This window comes from Eleutherodactylus coqui, chromosome 5 (genome assembly GCF_035609145.1).
Source record: "Eleutherodactylus coqui strain aEleCoq1 chromosome 5, aEleCoq1.hap1, whole genome shotgun sequence".
Taxonomy (NCBI): Eukaryota; Metazoa; Chordata; class Amphibia; order Anura; family Eleutherodactylidae; genus Eleutherodactylus; species Eleutherodactylus coqui.
Window position 1 is genome coordinate 3,997,766 of NC_089841.1, and position 24,064 is coordinate 4,021,829.

The 24,064-nt window shown below is 51.6% G+C and overlaps 1 protein-coding gene across 4 annotated transcripts in view; it reads right to left on the reverse strand.

The window, feature by feature from the left end:
• The window catches only part of LOC136627266 (zinc finger protein 182-like), a 92,929-nt gene extending 73,681 nt beyond the window's left edge, over nucleotides 1-19,248 (reverse strand). Inside the window, exon 1 of one of the 4 annotated variants that reach the window (XM_066602230.1) lies at nucleotides 19,120-19,248. The gene's annotated coding sequence lies outside the window, so the exon portion shown is untranslated. The other 3 variants (XM_066602235.1, XM_066602234.1, XM_066602231.1) reach the window with 3 other exon arrangements.
• Nucleotides 19,249-24,064: the final 4,816 nt, after the last annotated feature.

The following is a 24,064-nucleotide window of genomic DNA, read 5'->3' on the forward strand; positions in this document are numbered from 1 at the left end:
GGGGTCTCTTTTTATACGGGCGTGACAGTTTGGGGCTTCTTTTAACCAGACTTCAGCAGCGGATAATCCGTATTTGTGCTGATCTTTTAGCTGATTTTGTCCGTATTTTATCACATAATTCTTTACAACTAGGACTTTTAATTTATTTATTTATTTATTATTATTTTTTTTAAATCCATATTTTTCCCACTTATGTCACAATATTTGACATAGTCAGGATCTAACTTGTGTATGTACTTCTTATCCCCTTGAAGGACTTCCTGTCGTTGGCAACAACAGAGACATACACAAGAGAATGCCTTACAGTTTATATTTCCCATTGTTAGTAATTATGTTCTTGGTGCCGATTTACAAGACAAACATAAAACAAGCCTCTGGCCACTAAAATGTTTAGTGAAAATGCAAAGGTCCCTTACCAGAATCGCTGCTTCACTATATACACGAAGACCCCTTATAATTTCACCGAGTAGGGCCTGTGACCATCGAACACAATAAGGGGCTTGTCCGAAAACAACCTGCGCAGCGAGGTTGGTCCTTAATGTGTCCTAGAGGTCAGTGCCCACGTATCGGATCCACTCATCTCAATCACTCACACATTCGCTTCATGCAATATAAGACAACAATAGAAATAGTACATTATGTTAGTAGGCGGCCGCCCTCTTTATATTCTTAGTTACTCTATAACACAATATCAAAGAGAAAGTAATAGAAAGATAAGAAGTAAAGTTCCTGGACACCCCTGTGTCCCATGACGTCATCTAACCGCTTTTTACGTGTCGCACGGAGTTAATTCTTTCCTGTAGCCTTCTCACAATGGCTATGGTCTCACATAGACTACTGCTATTGTCCCTTGACAACCCATTCGTCTATACTTCTCATTTACCTTACACATTTCACATAGACTACTGCTATTGTCCCTTCGTCTATACTTGTCTCTCATTTACAATACACATTGTAAATTCTACTAACACTAAAGTATACAGAAGAAGAAGAGAGAGAAGAAAAGTTTAACCATTGCTATACTTACTACACGTTATCTGGGAGGCTTCTAAATTCTCCGGCTAGTTCGGAAAAACGTCACTGTTTCAGACAGGATGCCCGACTGGCCTCTAATGACGTCTAAGCAAGACGGAGGTCTTTTAATGATCGGAGAGTACTTCAGACCCACCTTTTCACAGCCAGGCTGTCCTCTCCCTCTGCAGTGAGTCTTTCCGGCTCGAAGGACCAAAAATGTAAGGAGAATTTATGTGTTTATCAAAGAGAAGACGATCCCAGATCCCGTGCAGAAGTCTGGATCCAGGAGAAATACAAATCACACCAGCCTGTGCGGTATCAGATGATTTCTAATTTATTCTAAGGTGGTCAAAGATTATATACCCTAAATGACATCACAGCAAAAGTATATACCTCCAAGATTAATAAGAATACATGATAGGCTAAAACAAAAAATGATTACCATAAGTTACACCTCCTAAGGTGTATCTATTACATACAATAAAACCGTTATGAACTAGGAGAAAGGAATGCAAGGGAGGGGGTCTGTTACTCTATCCTGTTTCCTGTATACACTATCTATAAACAGGCATACATGCGTGGTCATTAAACTGTCTTATATTTTATCTGTCTACCTCAGAAGACATGCAGGCCTATAGAAGGGTTTCATTTAACCCCTTCACTACTTATACTTGTACCATGCTATATATTCCTAGTCTACAATGCAATATAGAATAATTAACTGATACATTGATCTACAATTTTCTTAACACGGACGCAGCACGTGCCAAACTGGAACGGCACCAGACAGACCCCACTGACGGACGCAGCACGTGCCAAACTGGAGCAACACCAGACAGACCCCACTGACGGACGCAGCACGTACCATACTGGAACGGCACCAGACAGACCCCACTGACGGACGCAGCACGTACCAAACTGGAACGGCACCAGACAGACCACACTGACGGACGCAGGACGTGCCAAACTGGAACGACACCGGTCAAATCCCACTGACGGACACAGCACCTGCCAAACTGGAACGGCACAGGACAGATCCCACTGACGGACACAGCACGTGCAAAACTGGAACGGCAACGGTCACATCCCACTAACGGACACAGCACGTGCCAAACTGGAACGGCATCGGACAGATCCCACTGACGGACACAGCACGTGCCAAACTGGAACGGCACCGGTCACATCCCACTGACGGACACAGCACGTGCCAAGCTGGAACGGCACCAGACAGACCCCACTGACGGACACAGCACGTGCCAAACTGGAATGGCACCATACAGACTCCACTGACGGGCGCAGCACATGTCAAACTGAAACAGCACTGGACAGATGCCACTGACGGGCGCAGCACGTGCCAAACTGAAACGGCACTGGACAGATCCCACTGACGGACACAGCACGTGCCAAACTGGAACGGCACCATACAGACTCCACTGACGGGCGCAGCATGTGTCAAACTGAAACAGCACTGGACAGATCCCACTGACGGGCGCAGCACGTGCCAAACTGAAACGGCACCAGACAGACCTCACTGATGGACACAGCACGTACCAAATTGGAACGGCACCAGGCAGACCCCACTGACGGACACAGCACGTGCCAAACTGGAACGGCACCAGACAGACCCCACTGACGGACGCAGCACGTGCCAAACTGGAGCGGCGCCAGACAGACCACATTGACGGACGCAGCACGTGCCAAACTGGAACGGCACCAGACAGACCCCACTGACGGACGCAGCACGTGCCAAACTGGAACGGCACCAGACAGACCACATTGACGGACGCAGCACGTGCCAAACTGGAACGGCACCGGACAGATCCCACTGACGGGCGCAGCACGTGTCAAACTGGAGCAACACCAGACAGACCCCACTGACGGACGCAGCACGTACCAAACTGGAACGGCACCAGACAGACCCCACTGACGGACGCAGCACGTACCAAACTGGAACGGCACCAGACAGACCACACTGACGGACGCAGCACGTGCCAAACTGGAACGGCACCGGTCAAATCCCACTGACGGACACAGCACCTGCCAAACTGGAACGGCACAGGACAGATCCCACTGACGGACACAGCACGTGCAAAACTGGAACGGCAACGGTCACATCCCACTAACGGACACAGCACGTGCCAAACTGGAACGGCATCGGACAGATCCCACTGACGGACACAGCACGTGCCAAACTGGAACGGCACCGGTCAGATCCCACTGACGGACACAGCACGTGCCAAACTGGAACGGCACCAGACAGACCCCACTGACGGACACAGCACGTGCCAAACTGGAACGGCACCATACAGACCCCACTGACGGGCGCAGCACATGTCAAACTGAAACAGCACTGGACAGATGCCACTGACGGGCGCAGCACGTGCCAAACTGAAACGGCACTGGACAGATCCCACTGACGGACACAGCACGTGCCAAACTGGAACGGCACCATACAGACCCCACTGACGGGCGCAGCATGTGTCAAACTGAAACAGCACTGGACAGATCCCACTGACGGGCGCAGCACGTGCCAAACTGAAACGGCACCAGACAGACCTCACTGATGGACACAGCACGTACCAAATTGGACAGGCACCAGGCAGACCCCACTGACGGACACAGCACGTGCCAAACTGGAACGGCACCAGACAGACCCCACTGACGGACGCAGCACGTGCCAAACTGGAGCAGCGCCAGACAGACCACATTGACGGACGCAGCACGTGCCAAACTGGAACGGCACCAGACAGACCCCACTGACGGACGCAGCACGTGCCAAACTGGAACGGCACCAGACAGACCACATTGACGGACGCAGCACGTGCCAAACTGGAACGGCACCGGACAGATCCCACTGACGGGCGCAGCACGTGTCAAACTGAAACAGCACTGGACAGATCCCACTGACGGGCGCAGCACGTGCCAAACTGAAATGGCACCAGACAGACCCCACTGACGGACACAGCACGTGCCAAACTGGAACGGCACTGGACAGATCCCACTGACGGACACAGCACGTGCCAAACAGGAACGGCACAGACAGACCCCGCTGAAGGACGCAGCACGCACCAAACTGGAAAAGCACCGGACAGACCCTACTGATAGACACAGCAAGCACCAAACTGGAATGGCACCAGACAGACCCCACTGACGGACACAGCACGTGCCAAACTGGAACGGCACCACACAGACCGCACTGACGGGCGCAGCACGTGCCAAACTGAAACAGCACTGGACAGATCCCACTGACGGGCGCAGCACGTGCCAAACTGAAACAGCACTGGACAGATCCCACTGACGGGCGCAGCACGTGCCAAACTGGAATGGCACAAGACAGACCACACTGACGGACGCAGCACGTACCAAATTGGAACGGCACCAGACAGACCCCACTGACGGGCGCAGCACGTGCCAAACTGAAACAGCACTGGACAGATTCCACTGACGGGCGCAGCGCGTGCCAAACTGAAACAGCACTGGACAGATCCAACTGACGGGCGCAGCACGTGCCAAACTGGAATGGCACAAGACAGACCACACTGACGGACGCAGCACGTACCAAATTGGAACGGCACCAGACAGACCCCACTGACGGGCGCAGCGCGTGCCAAACTGAAACAGCACTGGACAGATCCAACTGACGGGCGCAGCACGTGCCAAACTGAAACAGCACTGGACAGATCCCACTGACGGGCGCAGCACGTGCCAAACTGGAATGGCACCAGACAGACCCCACTGATGGACACAGCACATGCCAAACTGGAACAGCACCAGACAGATCCCACTGACGGACGCAGCACGTGCCAAACTGGAATGGTACCGGACAGAACCCACTGACGGACGCAGCACGTGCCAAATTGGAACGGCAAGGACAGACCCCACTGAAGGACGCAGCACGTGCCAAACTGGGACGGCACAGACAGACCAAGCACGTGCCAAACTGGAACGCCATGGACAGACCCCGCTGAAGGACGCAGCACGCACCAAACTGAAACAGCACAGACAGATCCCACTGACGGGCGCAGCACGTGCCAAACTGAAACAGCACTGGACAGATCCCACTGACGGACGCAGCACGTGCCAAACTGGAACGGCACCAGACAGACCCCACTGACGGACGCAGCACGTGCCAAACTGGAACGGCACCAGACAGACCCCACTGACGGACGCAGCACGTGCCAAACTGGAACGGCACCAGACAGACCCCACTGACGGACACAGCACGTGCCAAACTGGAACGGCAAGGACAGACCCCACTGAAGGACGCAGCACGTGCCAAACTGGAACGGCACAGAGAGACCAAGCACGTGCCAAACTGGAATGCCATGGACAGACCCCGCTGAAGGACGCAGCACGCACCAAACTGGAACAGCACAGACAGACCCCACTGACGGACGCAGCACGCACCAAACTGGAACGGCAGCGGACAGACCCTACTAATAAACACAGCACGTGCCAAACTGGAACGGCACCAGACAGATCCCACTGACGGACACAGCACGTGCCAAACTGGAACGGCACCGGACAGACCCTACTGATAGACACAGCACATGCCAAACTGGAACGGCACCAGACAGATCCCACTAGGTGCAGCACGTGTGTTAAGAAAATTGTAGATCAATGTATCAGTTAATTATTCTATATTTCATTGTAGAGCCTGATACTGGTATGAGTAGTGAAGGAGTTAAACGAAACTCTTCTATAGGCCTGCATGTCTTCTGAGGAAGAAAGATTAGAAGATAAGACAGTCTACTAAATCACTCATGTATGTTTATAGAACAACATACACAGGGAGAAGTGACTAGACTGTAGGGCACCTTCCCAGGCCTTCCTTTCTCCTGAATTTATGACGGTCTTATTGTATGTAAGAGATACACTTAAGGAGGTGTAACTTATGTTAATCATTTTTTGTTTTAGCCTATCATGTATTATTATTAATCTTGGAGGTATATACTTTTGCTGTGATGTCATTTATAATATATAATCTTTGACCACCTTAGAATAAATTAGAAATCACTTGATACCACAAAAGCTGGTTTGATTTGAATTTCTCCTGGGCTCAGACTTCTGCACGGGATCTGGGATCGTCTTCTCTTTGATAAACACATAAATTCTCCTTACAACGTGCCAAACTGGAATGGCACCAGACAGACCCCCACTGACGGACACAGCACGTGCCAAACTGGAACGGCACCGGACAGACCCTACTGACGGACACAGCACGTGCCAAACTGGAACGGCACAGACAGACCCCGCACGCACCAATCTGGAACGGCACAGACAGACCCCACTGACGGATGCAGCACGTGCCAAACTGGAACGACACCAGACAGACCTCACTGATGGACACAGCACACGTCAAACTGGAATGGCACCAGACAAACTCCACTGATGGACGCAGCACACGTCAAACTGGAATGGCACCAGACAAACTCCACTGACGGACGCAGCACACGCCAAACTGGAATGGCACCAGACAGACCCCACTGACGGACACAGCACGTGCCAAACTGGAACGGCACCGGACAGATCCCACTGACGGACACAGCACGTACCAAACTGGAACGGCACCAGACAGACCCCACTAGGTGCAGCTCGTGCCAAACTGGAATGGCACCAGACAGACCCCACTGACGGACACAGCACGTGCCAAACTGGAACGGCACGGACAGACCCCACTGAGGGACACAGCACATACCAAACTGGAATGGCGCAGGACAGACCTCACTGATGGACGCAGCACACGTCAAACTGGAATGGCACCAGACAAACTCCACTGACAGACGCAGCACCTGCCAAACTGGACGGGCACGGACAGACCCCACTGACGGACACAGCACACGCCAAACTGGAACAGCACCAGACAGATCCCACTGACGGACGCAGCACGCGCCAAACTGGAACGGCACCAGACAGACCCCACTGACGGTTAGGAGGTCCGGACGGCATTGTCTTGTAGTACATACTGTAGCATACTCGGGACATTTATAGGGAGTTTTCCCAGAGGATTTCTCCCTTTGAGAAGACGACATGTTGTGTGTTCAGGAAACCCTTAGAGGGGATACACAGATTACACCATAAACAATCCCCGCAGATCTGCCCGGCAACACAAAAGAGAGGCGGAGTGTAAATATACCGCAGCATTCCCCCCGGAGAAGGACATTACTGATGACGATGGGCGCACCATTACTGCCCGCTTCACCATAGTGGCGATATATGCCCGAAGTATAGACAACACAGATGTGTTAGAGGGTCCCGGCCATAATTAACCAATATAAGGGGGGGGCTCTAGTTTGGGTGGGTGACTTTAACAAAGCACTCTGGGCTTGTATGGACACCACCACACTCATGACCTGTTTGACATTTGGCGTTTACGACCCCCGATGAGAAGTAGAGCAGAATAGGTTCCATGCTGGCGAATACAGGTCTTGTTAGTGGGGTCATTTCTACTACTGTAGGCATCACGATACGGTCGGACCACCCAGAACTATGCTGTGAATAGGGGGTTTTATTAGTAGGGTCATTTCTACTACTATAGGCATCACGATGCGGTTGGATCACCCAGAACTATGCTGTGAATAGGGGTCTTATTAGTAGGGTCATTTCTACTACTATAGGCATCACGATGCGGTTGGATCACCCAGAACTATGCTGTGAATAGGGGTCTTATTACTGGGGTCTTTTCTACCACTATAGGCATCACAATGTGGACAGACCACCCATAACTATGCTGGTGAATAGGGGTCTTAGTAGTGGGGTCATTTCTACTACTATAGGCATCACGACACAGTTGGACCACCCAGAATTGCCAGTTCAGGAACAACTCAACTACCCTTCTAGTAAAGTCTAAACAATTCTATCCTAAACCCCCCGAAGTATGCCCCTCATTCACTAACAATGTCACCAGACTATTGTGACCTTCATGACAATGGGGAGGGGTCTGACTCTACTCTATGGTGCGCCCATAAGGCAGTTGTGAAAGGTCATCTCCTAAGACAGGTGGTGACCAAGGTCTATTGTAGACTGAAACGCGTCCTCTCTGTGTAACTAATGATCTGACACTTCTACAGTAAAGACTTTGATTCTTCACATACAAGCAGTGCATTACCTTTTTGAAAGAATTTCTGGATGAATAATCGTGATAGACTGCACGACTGCTCTGCCTCTGAACAAAAAGATCAAGCCATCTACTGAAGCTGGGTTGGATGAATTGAGGTGGTGAGCGCTTATATTTTTTCTTGTAGTCTAGCAGTTGTGAGAGGTCATCTCCTAAGACCGGCCTCATATGATAACACAGAACCACCTTACTATTGTCACTACCATCCAGACTCTGTACACCAAACAGACTTAATAACTCTTCAGCATATTATATTCCTTTGTTCCTCTAACAGGTAATGGTGCATCTTGTCTCCACCGGAACTCGGGGTGGAGGCATGGGTTGGCCGCTTTCAGATAGAGGAAGGCCAGGTGCCAACAACAGCTTGTGATTGGCTGTGCTGCTGTTGCGATGCCAACCCTGCAGCTGTCAGTGTGCCCTGCCGACCCTGATGCTTGTGGTGTTGCGCCTCGCAGTTCCCCTGGGAGTGTGCCATCTGTGCTGCAGACCCCGGTCTCAGTGTGGCTGATAGCTGTGGCCTCAGTGACTGCTGTGCTCCCGGCCCCGCTGTGACTGTGTCCACAGCTGCACTCCCAGCTTCCCTGTCACTATAGTCTTCTCCCCTCCCATCTCAGCACCTGGCCCCGATGTAACAGTCCCTGGCGTCCTCCCTTCTCCACTGGCCGCTCTCACAGTTGCAGGCGCGCAGTCATGTGTCTCCGCTGACGGGAGCGCCGTCACGCTGCCCGGCGGCCTTCCCTTCTGTGCTTCAGGATCCACTGTGACTCTCCTCGCAGCTGCCCGCTCAGCGATGGATGGCTGGATGCAATACAAAAGCCCCAACTTCAACTTCGGCCGAGTGGTCAGAGCAGTGGATTCAAAAGGGCCGAAGCAGAATTCCCCCAGAAGACATGGATGAATTTGTGTATATGGCAGGCAATCACAAGCTTTGACCCACCTAGGCCACTTCAGGGAGGGCGTGTATTCGCCTGTCAATGACAAGCTTGGGGTTTCCCTCTCCCTCAGACTGGCCAACCCACGTTTCCACCCATAATTCCAGAGGAGACAAGATGTACCAGCGCCCCTCTAAAGTAACCTTGACTTCATAACATTTTCCAGGCAAACACCACAAACACCTTTATCAAATTAACTTGGGCGAAGCCGGATAGATCAGCTACTCATTGTGTAACCGAGCTAATGACGATTCCACTACACAGAACCATGTAACCCCTTTTATGTGCAGCTTCCTTCACCAAGCCCAGAGGAATTAGGCGCCATCACAACCATTTAATATGGCTGAACTACTCAACGGCATTAATTTCCTAAAGATAAACAAATCCCGGGAGAAGACGGTCTTACGGGGGACTATTAGAAAGCCCACAAAATTACCCGAGCCTCATACTTCACCAAGGGGTTCAACGAAACAATGACAAAACGTCATGTCCCTCCGGAGATGCTGAAGGCACTTATTACCTGGCCAAAGCCTGGCAGAAGCTCCAATTGTCCTATGTCTGCCCGGAGATGCTGAAGGCACTTATCTGCTGGCCTAAGTCTGGCAGAAGCTCCAATTGTCCTATATCTGCCCGGAGATGCTGAAGGCACTTATTCCCATGCCAAAGCCTGGCAATGGCCCGACTGTCCTATGTCCCCCTGTAGATGCTGATGGTCGTCACTGGGACAGGGGGCGTCCTTTAAATGAAATACTATTTCACTGTGAAAGTGCCCCAGAAATATTAGATTAGAGAATCTGTTCGATTATTAAATATAACTTTTATTATAGGACTTTATTAAAATACGCTAGATCCCACCACCAAATGGCCCAGCACACATCAGGATACTAGAGGAACATAAACATACAGGGGGTGGGTATATCCCCTTCTCGTGGTGATCCACCATACCGATGGTAATTACCGTTCCCTTAATATGGTTATATTACTATTTATACAGTGGTAATAACGGTATACGCTTTATTTCAGAAGGCCAAGGATGATAGACAAATAATATGTAATCAACGCGTTTCTACGGCCCTGATGTAATAAGTGAGCCGAGTCATCAGGATCAAGACGAATGGCCTCTGTCTATTGTACTCAGATGCCCCAAATGAAGAATGGTTGGTAGGGCTTAGAACACTTCTATGTGGTTAGTTGGTGATTATTTATATTGTCCTTCTGGAGGTACAGGTGGTCGGCGCCCGCGACCCATAATACCACTGATTTAGACTGGATTTAACATGGTGGTATGTTTGCCTGGGCACAGAATTGCCTGAAGTGTTTCTAGTACTTGTCATGGAGGAGTTCAGAGGGTTAACGAGTGTAACCCAATTATATGGGGATATCCCCTCTTTGTGATCAGAGCCGATGTTGGCACTTGCATCAGATATGTGGATGATGTGGTATGTGATGCTTATACACACATCTCCAAAGTGTTTATGCCCAATGGCTAAAGATCGCACTATTTAACCCCTTCATGACTCGGCCTATTTTGGGCTTAAGGACGCAACAAATTTTGGCGGATTTTCTTCTCCATTTATCAAGTTATAGCTTTTTTATGTCGACGCGGCCGTATGAGGGCTTGTTTTTTGCAGGGCCAACTGTAGTTTTTACCGGTGCCACTTTTGGGTACATAGACTATATTGTAAAAGTTTTTTTTTTTTTATGATAGCAGGGAGAGAAAACGCATCAATTCTGCCATAGATTTTTTTTTTTTTTTACAGCGTTAATCATGAAGCATAAATGTAAGGAGAATTTATGTGTTTATCAAAGAGAAGACGATCCCAGATCCCGTGCAGAAGTCTGGGCCCAGGAGAAACACATCACACTAGCCTGAGCTATATCAGATGATTTCTAATTTATTCTGAGGTGGACAAAGTATATATATCCTAAATGACATCACAGCAAAAAGTATATCCCTTAAAGATGAATAAGATTTATAATTGGCTAAGACAAAAAATGCTTAACATAAGTTACACCTTCTAGGGTGTATCTATTACATACAATGAGACCATTATGAATTCAGGAGAAAGGAATGCATGTAATGCTTTACAGGCCTACCCCCTGTAATCTATAGTTTCCTGTCTATAGATATGCATACATGGGGGGTCTAGTAGACTCATCTTTCCTGAGAAGGCATGGAGGCCTAAAGAAGGGTTATATTTAACCCTTTCACTACTCATACTAGTATCATGCTCTACAATGCAATATAGAATAATTAACTGATACATTGATCTACAATTTTCTTAACATTAAATGACACAATCCATTTTTTCTGCGGGTCGGTACGGTTACAACAATACCAAAATTCTTACATTTTTTTTAGGTTTTCCCACTTTTCTGCAATAAAAGCCCTTTTTTTTGGAAATCTTTTTTCTATTCTAAAATCGCTGCACTCAAAGTTCTGTAACTTTTTTATTTTTTGATGTACGGCGCTCTGTGAGGGCTTATTTTGTGCGAGACGAGCTGTAGTTTTTACTGGTACCATTTTGGGGTACATACGGCTTTTTTGATTACTTTTATTGCGTTTTTATGGAGGCAAAATGCTAGAAATTAGCATTTTGCCACAGTTTTTTAGCGTTTTTTTCCCGTGCACAGTCAAAAGCATGTGCAACTGATTGTACGCGTTGTTACGGACGCGACAATACCAAATATGTGGGGGTTTATTTTTTTACCTTTTTTATGCTAATCTGAGAAAAAGCATTTAAAAAGGGTTTTTTTTTTTACTCTTTTTAATCTTTGTTTTTTTTACACTGTTTGTGTCCCCCTGGGGGACTTTGACCACTGCCCTGATGATCACTGTCATAAGGCATGGCAGAGCTACTGCTCTGCCATGCCTTATCGCTTATACAGCGATCTCAGGCATAGGCAATACAGGACGCCAGTGTCTGGCTTCCTGTTACCATGGTGACAGGCCGGACTCTCCCGCTGCAGGATAGCGCAGGATCATATGTGATCCCGCGCCATCTCCAGGACGTAAGTTTACGTCCTGTTGCGGGAAGTACCAGGCTGCCAGGACGTAAACTTATGCCCTGCAGCGGGAAGGGGTTAATATATCAGTGTTAGAGTGCTCTGTTTTTAGGCTAGGAGGACTGATAGTACAGATAAAGCCCTGAGAAATTCAGATAACATATGTCTCAGTTTTGGGCAATCTGTGCTTATCTAGTTGGAAGTCCGGACCTGCATTCACGCCCTAGAGTTGGTAGAAACTACACTTGATTGTAGCCTCCAGCAAGAGCCCTGCACTCCTCAAACACCTCTATGTCTGCACTTCACGGTGTCTTAGCCCTTACTGACATCCCTGGTAAGGTCCGTGCCGAGCCTCCCTCATAAGCAGGAGGCTCTGCCCATCCACTCGTCTGATTCGCTAGGCTATCAGCCAATGATGAGACCAGCTCCCGGACAAGCCCCTCCTTACTTGTCATGCTTGATTCTTGTATAATGCTGAGGAGAAGCAGCACATGCTCAGTAGCATCTAAATGGGCCTTAGTTATATGTGCCTCTGTGGGATGTCCATGCCCGAGCGCTGTTGGCTTGGCTGACAGAATCCCTGCATAGGTGAAGTCCTCCGCCGTAGGGTCTGAACGGGACTAAGTTATATATGCCTCTGTGGGATGTCCATGCCCGAGCGCTATTCACAATCCAGGGCTTGGCTGACAGAATCGCTGCATAGGTGAAGTCCTCCGCCGTAGGGTCTGAACAGGACTTAGTTATATATGCCTCTGTGGGATGTCCATGCCCGAGCGCTGTTAGCAATCCAAGGCTTGGCTGACAGAATCCCTGCATAGGTGAAGTCCTGCGCAGTAGGGTCTGAACGGGACTAAGTTATATATGCCTCTGTGGGATGTCCATGCCCGAGCGCTATTCACAATCCAGGGCTTGGCTGACAGAATCGCTGCATAGGTGAAGTCCTCCGCCGTAGGGTCTGAACAGGACTTAGTTATATATGCCTCTGTGGGATGTCCATGCCCGAGCGCTGTTAGCAATCCAAGGCTTGGCTGACAGAATCCCTGCATAGGTGAAGTCCTGCGCAGTAGGGTCTGAACGGGACTTCGTTATATGTGCCTCTGTGGGATGTCCATGCCCGAGCGCTGTTAGCAATCCAAGGCTTGGCTGACAGAATCCCTGCATATATAAAGTCCTGCAAGAAAACCGTATACTGTCGGGGCTCAGCCCGCACGTGTGCAATTATATCGGGACTTAGTGATTTGTGTCTCTAGAATATGTTCCCGTTGTTGCTGATTTAGGACTGACTATATCCCTACACCCAATGGAATCATGCCTTTGAATTGGTAATCCTGGCTGTCTAAACACTAGCGGTCAGAGTACACTGAGAACCAGGGATATATGTTCAGAGGTTGGCGATAGAGAAAACGGCCACGTGGTATCTATACGTTTTATGCTCCATGTTAAACAGCGCTTCAGATCAATAGGAGTATCAGACTAGTAGGACTTATACATAGATGTGTACTTGGTGCTCCATAGATCATTATAGGTACAGTTCTGCATTCCCTACATGTATTAAACCTGAATTGGGTTTATAAAGTAGTGTGTTCCATATACCTCAATCCATTAACATGGTAACTGTTACTACCTAGAGATAGATATTCATGCCCCCTTTCCCCGTATTTATAGGTTTATTCACAAGCGGTAGTTTATCAGGAGGATCCTAACATATTCTGCCTGTATTAGTTGTCATATAAAGGACGGGGCCTCATTTAGTCCTTCGGGTGCCATGGTTCTCAAGCCGTCTATCCATCTTGTTTCCTTCTGTAAAAGTTTACGGTCAACCTCGCCTCTTCGGCCGTTGGGTCTTATTATTTCAACACCTCTAAATTTTAAGACAAGTGGGTTACCGCCATGGACCTCGTGTACATGGTTTTCCACGCTCGTTTTTTCGTTCCGGTTAATATTGCCCACGTGAGAGAGAATTCTTCTTCTGAGCTGTTGTAAAATCTTGCCCACGTAATTACGTGGGCATGGGCAGGTGACTAGATGGACCAACGCTGTAGAGCGGCAATTAATGAAATCACGGGTTTCATATTCCTGGCCCGTAGTTGCGCTTGGGAACGTTTTCGTTTTCTCCATATATGGACAGGCGTGGAAATGATCCCTTCGGTGGATTCCAATTAAGCCAAGTGGGATTCTCCATGGTTCGTGTGAAATGACTATGCACTAATCTGTCGCGTAAATTCCTACCTCTTCTATAGGTTATTGATGGTTTTTCTTGGAGACAACCTATAAGGTCCTGATCCTTCCTGAGTAGATGCCAGTATTTGGAGATTGTTTTTTTCACCTCCCTGTTCTCCTCATCATAAGTGGCCTAAGCCTGGCAGAAGCCCCAATTGTCCCATGTCCAATCAGAGATGCTGAAGGCACTTATCCCCTGGCCTAAGCCCCAATTGTCCTATGTCCCCCCCAGAAATGCTGAAGGCACTTATCCCCTGGCCTAAGCCCCAATTGTCCTATGCCCACCCCGAAGATGCTGAAGGCACTTATCCCCTGGCCTAAGCCCCAATTGTCCTATGCCCACCCCGAAGATGCTGAAGGCATTTATCCCCTGGCCTAAGTCTGGCAGAACTCCTGATTGTCCGGCTACTATGAGACCTATATCCCTATTATATACAGATCTAAACATATATGGGGACATATTAGCCAACTGACTATCTAGGGTGACCCCAAACCTTGTAGATATGGACCAAGTGGGATGTAGTAAGGGACGCCAGACGGTACCCGACGCTACATGGATGTTATGTGGGCGGTGTTGGCTCGGGGTACGCCTTCTGTGCTTCTAGCTTTGGATGGGGAGACGTTCGGCCAAGGTCATTGGGATCTTCTTAGAGAGGGGCTGCTGAAGTTCATGGTGGGGGGGCCGGTGACTCACATCCATAATGACTATATATACCGCCGGCGCTATTGCCAGCCCCTTCACTAGATCCCATGGGACACGGCAAGGCGGCTCCTTGTCCCCAACGGCGTTCGCACACATGATGAGATCATTGTACATAACAGGGGCTACTATACGGAATACTGAACACCAGACTGGGCTCTGCCGGACGAGGTTATTCCTCACTTACAATCCCCTCCCGGCGGTCTCACACATGATGAGACCATCGTACATAACAGGGGCTACTATACGGAATACTGAACACCAGACTGGGCTCTGCCGGACGAGGTTATTCCTCACTTACAATCCCCTCCCGGCGGTCTCACACATGATGAGACCATCGTACATAACAGGGGCTACTATACAGAATACTGAACACCAGACTGGGCTCTGCGGACGAGGTTATTCCTCACTTACAATCCCCTGAGTCCTCCCGGCGGTCTCACACATGATGAGACCATCGTACATAACAGGGGCTACTATACGGAATACTGAACACCAGACTGGACTCTGCGGACGAGGTTATCCCTCACTTACAATCCCGAGTCCTCCCGGCGGTCTCACACATGATGAGACCATCGTACATAACAGGGGCTACTATACAGAATACTGAACACCAGACTGGACTCTGCCGGACGAGGTTATTCCTCACTTACAATCCCCTCCCGGCAGTCTCACACATGATGAGACCATCGTACATAACAGGGGCTACTATACGGAATACTGAACAGCAGACTGGGCTCTGCGGACGAGGTTATTCCTCACTTACAATCCCCTGAGTCCTCCTGGCGGTCTCACACATGATGAGACCATCGTACATAACAGGGGCTACTATACAGAATACTGAACACCAGACTGGGCTCTGCGGACGAGGTTATTCCTCACTTACAATCCCCTCCCGGCGGTCTCACACATGATGAGACCATCGTACATAACATGGGCTACTATACGGAATACTGAACACCAGACTGGACTCTGCGGACGAGGTTATTCCTCACTTACAATCCCCTGAGCCCTCCCGGCGGTCTCACACATGATGAGACCATCGTACATAACAGGGGCTACTATACAGAATACTGAACACCAGACTGGGCTCTGCGGACGAGGTTATTCCTCACTTACAATCCCCTCCCGGCGGTCTCACACATGATGAGACCATCGTACATAACATGGGCTACTATACGGAATACTGAACACCAGACTGGACTCTGCGGACGAGGTTATTCCTCACTTACAATCCCCTGAGCCCTCCCGGCGGTCTCACACATGATGAGACCATCGTACATAACAGGGGCTACTATACAGAATACTGAACACCAGACTGGACTCTGCGGACGAGGTTATTCCTCACTTACAATCCCCTGAGCCCTCCCGGCGGTCTCACACATGATGAGACCATCGTACATAACAGGGGCTACTATACGGAATACTGAACACCAGACTGGGCTCTGCGGACGAGGTTATTCCTCACTTACAATCCCCTCCCGGCGGTCTCACACATGATGAGACCATCGTACATAACAGGGGCTACTATACGGAATACTGAACACCAGACTGGACTCTGCGGACGAGGTTATTCCTCACTTACAATCCCCTAAGTCCTCCCGGCGGTCTCACACATGATGAGACCATCGTACATAACAGGGGCTACTATACGGAATACTGAACACCAGACTGGACTCTGCGTACGAGGTTATTCCTCACTTACAATCCCCTCCCGGCGGTCTCACACATGATGGGACCATCGTACATAACAGGGGCTACTATACAGAATACTGAACACCAGACTGGGCTCTGCGGACGAGGTTATTCCTCACTTACAATCCCCTAAGTCCTCCCGGCGGTCTCACACATGATGAGACCATCGTACATAACAGGGGCTACTATACGGAATACTGAACACCAGACTGGACTCTGCGGACGAGGTTATTCCTCACGTACAATCCCCTCCCGGCGGTCTCACACATGATGAGACCATCGTACATAACAGGGGCTACTATACGGAATACTGAACACCAGACTGGGCTCTGCGGACGAGGTTATTCCTCACTTACAATCCCCTCCCGGCGGTCTCACACATGATGAGAGCATCGTACATAACAGGGGCTACTATACGGAATACTGAACACCAGACTGGGCTCTGCGGACGAGGTTATTCCTCACTTACAATCCCCTGAGTCCTCCCGGCGGTCTCACACATGATGAGACCATCGTACATAACAGGGGCTACTATACGGAATACTGAACACCAGGCTGGACTCTGCGGACGAGGTTATTCCTCACTTACAATCCCCTCCCGGCGGTCTCACACATGATGAGACCATCGTACATAACAGGGGCTACTATACGGAATACTGAACACCAGACTGGACTCTGCGGACGAGGTTATTCCTCACTTACAATCCCCTCCCGGCGGTCTCACACATGATGAGACCATCGTACATAATAGGGGCTACTATACGGAATACTGAACACCAGACTGGGCTCTGCGGACGAGGTTATTCCTCACTTACAATCCCCTCCCGGCGGTCTCACACATGATGAGACCATCGTACATAACAGGGGCTACTATACGGAATACTGAACACCAGACTGGGCTCTGCGGACGAGGTTATTCCTCACTTACAATCCCCTCCCGGCGGTCTCACACATGATGAGACCATCGTACATAACAGGGGCTACTATACAGAATACTGAACACCAGACTGGGCTCTGCTGGACGAGGTTATTCCTCACTTACAATCCCCTCCCGGCGGTCTCACACATGATGAGACCATCGTACATAACAGGGGCTACTATACAGAATACTGAACACCAGACTGGGCTCTGCGGACGAGGTTATTCCTCACTTACAATCCCCTCCCGGCGGTCTCACACATGATGAGACCATCGTACATAACAGGGGCTACTATACAGAATACTGAACACCAGACTGGGCTCTGCGGACGAGGTTATCCCTCACTTACAATCCCCTCCCGGCGGTCTCACACATGATGAGGCCATCGTACATAACAGGGGCTACTATACAGAATACTGAACACCAGACTGGGCTCTGCGGACGAGGTTATTCCTCACTTACAATCCCCTCCCGGCGGTCTCACACATGATGAGACCATCGTACATAACGGGGGCTACTATACGGAATACTGAACACCAGACTGGACTCTGCGGACGAGGTTATTCCTCACTTACAATCCCCTCCCGGCGGTCTCACACATCCCCAGAGAGCTCAGGTGAGCCACTATAGGGTTAAAGGGGTTGTCCCGCGGCAGCAAGTGGGGTTATACACTTCTGTATGGCCATATTAATGCACTTTGTAATATACATCGTGCATTAAATATGATCCATACAGAAGTTATTCACTTACCTGCTCCGTTGCTGGCGTCCCCGTTGCCATGGTTCCGTCTAACTTCGGTGTCTTCCTGCTTTTTTAGACGCGCTTGCGCAGATGGATCTTCTCCCTTCGGCTGGTCTTGGAAGCATCAGCGTTTTGGCTCCGCCCCTTGTACGCGTCATCGCGTAGCTCCGCCCCCATCACGTGCCGATTCCAGCCAATCAGGAGTCTGGAACCGGCACACGTCATGGGGCGGAGCTACGCGATGACGCGTACAAGGGGGCGGAGCCAAAACGCTGATGCTTCCAAGACCAGCCGAAGAGAGAAGATCCATCTGCGCAAGCGCGTCTAAAAAAGCAGGAAGACACCGAAGTTAGACGGAACCATGGCAACGGGGACGCCAGCAACGGAGCAGGTAAGTGAATAACTTCTGTATAGCTCATAATTAATGCACGATGTACATTACAAAGTGCATTAATATGGCCATACAGAAGTGTATAACCCCACCTGCTGCCGCGGGACAACCCCTTTAATACCCCCAAAGCCCAGCAGCTTACTCCGTCCCATTACAGGGGGCTGAGGGGCGGGGCCCTCGCTGGGCACAATACTGACCTCTGCTGGCCACCAATCAGCTTTACATCCTTCATCTCCACACCAATAATGTCCCCAATGCAGCGGTGTCATGGGGGGCCGGACTGCCAGCACTGACATGTTACTACAGCCAGAGACTCTGTACTGCGGCCGGAACCTTCCGGGAACTGGGACTAAGTAATCCTAAACATATAACCAATTTACTGACCTCAGCTGGGAGATGCTAGAATGGAGGGACTGCTAGGAGGTCTGAGGACAGGAAGTCACATGGTCTAATGGTCACATGACGGGAAGAGGAGAAGCCTACTACAATGTAGTTCTGTGGAGAGAAAAGAGAAGTCTGCTAGAATGGAGGGACTCCTAGGAGGTCCGAGGACAGGAAGTCACATGGTCTAATGGTCACATGACGGGAAGAGGAGAAGCCTACTACAATGTAGTTCTGTGGAGAGAAAAGAGAAGTCTGCTAGAATGGAGGGACTCCTAGGAGGTCTGAGGGCAGGAAGTTATATGGTCACATGACAGAAAAAGGAGGGGCTTACTTTAATGTAGTTCTGTGGAGAGAGAAGATGTCAGGACAGGGCCCGGGATAATGGAAGTCCCTGAGAAAACCCGCAACCCCTGTCCCTGCCTACTCGCCCCCCTGGACTAGGCCCCAGGGCGACAACTGGGCGGCGGTCCCTACTCTCAGTAGGGAAGCAGGGCACGGGAAAGACAAACAGACACTGGAGACAAACAAACAGTAGAATGGTCAGACTATCCGGGTCGGCAGTAGGAGGGGACGCAGTACAGAGGGGGAGGCAAAACGTAGTCAAGGTACAAAAGCAGAGGTCAGAAGGCCGGGGTCCCAACAGGAGTCCCACAATACCCGGTGCAGCTGGAAGACCAGACTAACCCCGGCAATGCTGGAAGGAAGCAGAGACGGTAAAATGGTGTCAGAAGTCCCGCCGGGCAGCCGATTGGGGCGGGGAGCCTGACAGCAGCAGGGCCCAATCAAGGGGCTCTGGGAACACCGCCCCCAGCCTCGCTGAGCAGACGGATGCCGAGGAAGCACGCCCGGTAGTCATGGAGATGGAGATGTGCCCCCTGCTGGTCAGGGTAGTGGTGTATCTTGACGCCACCAGGAAGCTCAGGGTGTGACAGGACCCCACGTCACACCCCTAGCTCCTGATTGGCTGCATTCCTCCAGGTCCTAGCAGCAGCGTCTGTAGTGTTTCTCTGCTCTCCACGGTTCGGCTTACTCTCACTGATAGGCTTCAGTTATTAGCGGTACAGGGGTCGCCTGCCAGGAAGAGTTACCCGAACCCTAACCGGGGAGAGCAGGGTGACATCCCTACAGAGGCTGGTGTGATGCAGCAGAGCTCAGCTAGTCCCCTTCACCCTCGATATGCTAGCGGCAGCACACGGGGAGACTGACAGCGGGGCTGCTAACGGGAGAGCTGGCAGCAGCGGGGAGACAGAGGGGTGGAGCGCAGGTGAGAGAGAACTAGCCCGCTGACTGCTAGTGCTGCCCTGCCTCCTGTACCTGCTGCGGCTGTCACCACCAATGCCGTCCTCATTCTCTGCTCACTGACTGCCAGGACCAGTGAGAGGAGGCTGCCACCGGCCAATCAGGAGTAGGGGACGTCACCCTGTCAATCTGCTATCCACCAGCACCTCCTGGTGGCATCAAGATACAGCAGTACCACTGGTCAGAGGGTCCCGATGCTTCACCCCCCAGGATTTCTCTTCCTCTGTAGGAATGCTGCCCCCGCTGGTCGGAGGGCCCCGATGCTTCACCCCCCCAGGATTTCTCTCCCTCTGTAGGAATGCTGCCCCCTGCTCGTTGGAGGGTCCCAATACTTCACCCCCAGGATTTCTCTTCCTCCATGTGGGAATGCTGCCCCCTGCTGATCGGAGGGTCCCGATGCTTCACCCTCCAGGATTTCTCTTCCTTTGTAGGAATGCTGCCCCCTGCTGGTCGGAGGGTCCCGATGCTTCACCCCCAGGATTTCTCCTCCTCTGTGAGAATGCTGCCCCTGCCGGTCAGAGGATCCCGATACTTCACCCCCAGGATTTCTCTTCCTCTGTGGGAATGCTGCCCCCTGCTGGTCGGAGGATCCCGATGCTTCACCCCCCAGGATTTCTCTTCCTCTGTAGGAATGCTGCCCCCTGCTGGTCAGAGGGTCCCGATGCTTCACTTCCAGGATTTCTCTTCCTCTGTGTGGTAATGCTGCCCCCTGCTGGTCAGAGGGTCCTGATGCTTCACCCCCCAGGATTTCTCTTCCTCTGTGTGGGAATGCTGCCCCCTGCTGGTCAGAGGGTCCCGCTGCTTCACCCCCAGGATTTCTCTTCCTCTGTAGGAATGCTGCCCCCTGCTGGTCAGAGTGTCCCGATGCTTCACCCCCCAGGATTTCTCTTCCTCTACAGGAATGCTGCCCCCTGCTGGTCGGAGGGTCCAGATGCTTCACCCCCAGGATTTCTCTTCCTCTGTAGGAATGCTGCCCCCTGCTGGTCGGAGGGTCCCGATGCTTCTCCCACAGGATTTATCTTCCTCTGTGGGAATGCTGCCCCCTGCTGGTCGGAGGGTCCCGATGCTTCACCCCCCGGATTTCTCTTCCTCTGTAGGAATGCTGCCCCCTGCTGGTCAGAGGGTCCCGATACTTCTCCCCCAGGATTTCTCTTCCTCTGTAAGAATGCTGCCCCCTGCTGGTCAGGGGGTCCCGATGCTTCACCCCCAGGATTTCTCTTCCTCTGTAGGAATGCTGCCCCCTGCTGGTCAGAGGGTCCCGAAGCTTCTCCCCCAGGATTTCTCTTCCTCTGTGGGAATGCTGCCACCTGCTGGTCAGAGGGTCCCGATGCCTCACCCCTCAGGATTTCTCTTCTCTGTAGGAATGCTGCCCCCTGCTGGTCTGAGGGTCCCGATGCTTCACCCACAGAATTTCTCTTCCTCTGTAGGAATGCTGCCCCCTGCTGGTCTGAGGGTCCCGATGCTTTTCCCCCAGGATTTCTCTTCCTCTGTAGGAATGCTGCCCCCTGCTGGTCGGATGGTCCCGAGGCTTCACCCCCCAGGATTTCTCTTCCTCTCTGTGGGAATGCTGCCCCCTGCTGGTCGGAGGATCCCGATGCTTTACCCTCCAGGATTTCTCTTCCTTTGTAGGAATGCTGCCCCCTGCTGGTCGGAGGGTCCCGATGCTTCACCCTCCAGGATTTCTCTTCCTCTGTAGGAATGCTGCCCCCTGCTGGTCGGAGGGTCCTGACGCTTCACCCCCCAGTATTTCTCTTCCTCTGTAGGAATGCTGCCCCCTGCGGGTCTGAGGGTCCCGATGCTTTACCGCCAGGATTTCTCTTCCTCTGTAGGAATGCTGCCCCCTGCTGGTCGGAGGGTCCTGACGCTTCACCCCCCAGTATTTCTCTTCCTCTGTAGGAATGCTGCCCCCTGCGGGTCTGAGGGTCCCGATGCTTCACCCCCCAGGATTTCTCTTCCTCTGTGGGAATGCTGCCCCCTGCTGATCGGAGGGTCCCGATGCTTCACCCCCCAGGATTTCTCTTCCTCTGTGGGAATGCTGCCCCCTGCTGGTCAGAGGGTCCTGATGCTTCACCCTCAGGATTTCTCTTCCTCTGTGTGGGAATGCTGCCCCCTGCTGGTCAGAGGGTCTCGATGCTTCACCCCCAGGATTTCTCTTGCTCTGTGGGATTGCTGCCCCCTGCTGGTCGGAGCGTCCTGATGCTTCACCCCCCAGGATTTCTCTTCCTCTGTGGGAATACTGCCCCCTACTGGTCGGAGGGTCCTGATGCTTCACCCTCCAGGATTTCTCTTCCTCTGTGGGAATGCTGCCCCCTGCTGGTCAGAGGGTCCAGATGCTTCACCCCCAGGATTTCTCTTCCTCTGTAGGAATGCTGCCCCCTGCTGGTCGGAGGGCCCGCTATTTCACCCCCAAGGATTTCTCTTCCTCTGTAGGAATGCTGCCCCCTGCTGGTCAGAGGGTCCCGATGCTTCACCCCCAGGATTTATCTTCCTCTGTGGGAATGCTGCCCCCTGCTGGTCGGAGGGTCCCGATTTCTCTTCCTCTGTAGGAATGCTGCCCCCTGCTGGTCAGAGGGTCCCGATGCTTCTCCCCCAGGATTTCTCTTCCTCTGTAGGAATGCTGCCCCCTGCTGGTCGGAGGGTCCCGATGCTTCACCCCCAGGATTTCTCTTGCTCTGTGGGATTGCTGCCCCCTGCTGGTTGGAGGGTCCTGGTGCTTCACCCCCCAGGATTTCTCTTCCTCTGAGGGAATGCTGCCCCCTGCTGGTCGGAGCGTCCCGATGCTTCACCCCCCAGGATTTCTCTTCCTCTGTGGGAATACTGCCCCCTACTGGTCGGAGGGTCCTGATGCTTCACCCTCCAGGATTTCTCTTGCTCTGTGGGAATGCTGCCCCCTGCTGGTCAGAGGGTCCAGATGCTTCACCCCCCAGGATTTCTCTTCCTCTGTAGGAATGCTGCCCCCTGCTGGTCGGAGGGCCCCGCTATTTCACCCCCAAGGATTTCTCTTCCTCTGTGGGAATGCTGCCCCCTGCTGGTCAGATTGTCCCGATGCTTCACCCCCAGGATTTATCTTCCTCTGTAGGAATGCTGCCCCCTGCTGGTCGGAGGGTCCCGAGGCTTCACCCCCCAGGATTTCTCTTCCTCTCTGTGGGAATGCTGCCCCCTGCTGGTCGGAGGGTCCCGATGCTTCACCCCCAGGATTTCTCTTGCTCTGTGGGATTGCTGCCCCCTGCTGGTTGGAGGGTCCTGGTGCTTCACCCCCCAGGATTTCTCTTCCTCTGAGGGAATGCTGCCCCCTGCTGGTCGGAGCGTCCCGATGCTTCACCCCCCAGGATTTCTCTTCCTCTGTGGGAATACTGCCCCCTACTGGTCGGAGGGTCCTGACGCTTCACCCCCCAGGATTTCTCTTCCTCTGTAGGAATGCTGCCCTCTGCTGGTCGGAGGGTCCCGATGCTTCACCCTCCAGGATTTCCCTTCCTCTGTAGGAATGCTGCCCCCTGCGGGTCTGAGGGTCCCGATGCTTTACCGCCAGGATTTCTCTTCCTCTGTAGGAATGCTGCCCCCTGCTGGTCAGAGGATCCTGATGCTTCACCACCCAGGATTTCTCCTCCTCTGTGGGAATGCTGCCCCCTGCTGGTCGGAGGGTTCC